We start from the raw sequence: 2,500 nt of genomic DNA on the forward strand, positions 1-2,500 counted from the left end.
ACGGTTTATCTCCGTGATAACATTATGCACGTTGTGGGGGACTAAGCTCTCTGTGCTCTTGGGAGGTATTTCTCTGACATGGAACAGTGAATCCTTTCTTTTATCCTGTAGAGCAGATAATGTTGTAATGACGTGCTCATGGGTAGACACGAACTAGCAAAATTCACGGTTGTGATATAAACACCGAAATAAGTCTTTCCTTTGTGCATGTATTTCCTTATTCTTATTTTCATTATACTGATAATAGTTGTTACTTTGATTCAGCTTTGGCGACTAATATTTGAAACCGTAATTGAATGGTAAGAATCTACAATAAAGAGAAATAACTGATTTGAAAACAAGGTTATATGAATAATACAGCGTTTTATGAGAAATAAAACTCACATTAAATTAAAGGAAAAAGTATAAAAGAGATCTGGGATCATAGACGCAGCCAGCAAGTCTGAAGGTTTCATTGTCGTACCCTGGCAACCTACTGGTTAAGATATTGGTTAACTGTGCTACAAATTTCTAAGTATACCAGGGAACGTTTATACCTCTTGTTCTTTCGAGTCACAGAGAATAAGGCCTCAGTATGAATTAAAGTATAAGTATGAGGATTTTATTTTGCGGGAAATAAGTGTAGCAAAAAGGAGAGAATTGTAATATCATACCACGAAGGGTAGAGAAGCAAATGCCTTTCAGTCTGGATCACAACTGATTATCTGATTTTATATTATATAGTCCGGCATGAGATTGTAATTGAAGTGAGAATTCTAATACGATCAAAAGATTTCTGACACAAGGTAATGTATTATTTGTTGAAAAATGCAGCTGTTATAGAGTTTGTGCTTTTGCAGGGCACTTCCCCCAAGCTTCATCATGTCCAACACACCCCCTTAGACTTGGAGGACTGCAATTCTATCATCTCCAAATAACATGAAGGAACTTTGAGCAAACTCTGGGAACACGGAAGGTTTTGATCAGGTAAGTGACTTACGCACTGTAACGGATGAAAGGGTTAAGTACTGTGTGTGTGTAACAAATAAATAAGTGTTGGGAAACTGCCGTGGGAAGTTCCAGTCTCCAGAGTAAAATCAGCTATCAGCTTACACGAAATGTGTAAAATATGCTGTGATCCTGTTGAGAGCAAGAAATGGAACATGCCTGGTAATGCATTATAATCACCCCTGACCAGGTATGAAGATCCCAAGATTTTTGACAGAGGCAGTCAGTTGTTAAGCTGTCCATCATTTGCATTATTGCGTACCTTTATGACAGATTATACATCCTACTAAAAATAAAATTGAAGTTTATTTTTGTTTCTCTTTAAGGGAACGTCTCGAGTAGCAGGGCTATAAGGCAAGTTGATTTCTGTAGATATATTATAAATTTTCTGGTTTATTTATTTTGAATATTTTGAAGTCTAAAGGTAATGTCTGTGTTACTGTATATGCAGTATTTAACGTTTTTTTATGTTTCTGGCTTTTTTCTCTATCCCTTCTGTTGTATTAACTTTATTAATATTTTGTGTTTTTTGTTTTTTTGGAAATACTGTCATCGCTATTATATAAACAACAAACCTTCATTTGCCCCTTAACATCCTAACGGCGACATAACATCAAAGGATGGAAAGATCCACATCGTAAGGTTTCGAGAGAGAGAAAAAATACCCAGTAGGAAAAAATATAAGAAATTTTCTTTCCGTAAGGAGATGGGTTGCTAATTCCATTAGGACAGCGGCGAGAGACCTTCACCATTATTGAATCTCGCGCTAACTACATTATTCGCTTCATGGCTTTGGTTATTTAGTTGAAGACGTTCAGACAGGCACCGTGGGATTCGGGGAAGGGGACCCGTGGAGGATCAGCTCTCCCCCCCCCCCACAAGCCCCCACCCTGGAGCTAGGAGAGAGGAGAGGATATAGGATTTGAGAGTAGAGGGCAGCCAAAGAGGAGGGGATGCCCCTCATGAGAGGTTATTAAACCTGAATTATGAATATGCATTGGGAGTTAATAAATGATTTTGAGGAACATGAAGGTTAAATTCATCCTGAGTTTAGAGGGTATATTTGGCCCTGTGTGGTCCCCTTTTCCTCCGTTATTATTCCACCACGGAGGGGAAGAGAATGCCGGCTTTCATATAATGATAACGTCGCTTTTTTGCCAGACAGATGTGCAGCTATTAAAGCAGGGACAAGGCCGTCTAAGGGGTTGTTGAACTTTAATCACCAAGGAATTACGAAATACTCTAACCTGTAAAATTCAGAGCGTATTTTTAGGTTCACATCCTAATTATTTCTCCTATCTTTTAATACTCGTAACGATTTTTATACTCCAGGATATTGAAAAGCATCATTATAATTTTTCAGTGAATTTTTCTGTCGGCATGAAGAAAATATGATTTAAGTTTTAGAAACATTCAGGGTGTTTAAGTCCTTTTAGATTTATCTGGAGAATTCAATATATATGAAAGCCCTGAAACTCCTTTTAAAAAAAATCGTTCATATGTCATAAGTTTT

At 37.3% G+C, this 2,500-nt stretch overlaps 1 long non-coding RNA gene across 1 annotated transcript in view; it reads left to right on the top strand.

Moving 5' to 3' along the window:
* The window catches only part of LOC136835714 (uncharacterized), a 437,685-nt gene that overhangs the window by 66,494 nt on the left and 368,691 nt on the right, over positions 1 to 2,500 (top strand). Inside the window, exon 2 of the long non-coding RNA XR_010852252.1 lies at positions 840 to 966. This is a non-coding gene — a long non-coding RNA (uncharacterized lncRNA). The remainder of the gene's footprint in view (positions 1 to 839; positions 967 to 2,500) is intronic.

Source organism: Macrobrachium rosenbergii, chromosome 55 (genome assembly GCF_040412425.1).
Source record: "Macrobrachium rosenbergii isolate ZJJX-2024 chromosome 55, ASM4041242v1, whole genome shotgun sequence".
Taxonomy (NCBI): Eukaryota; Metazoa; Arthropoda; class Malacostraca; order Decapoda; family Palaemonidae; genus Macrobrachium; species Macrobrachium rosenbergii.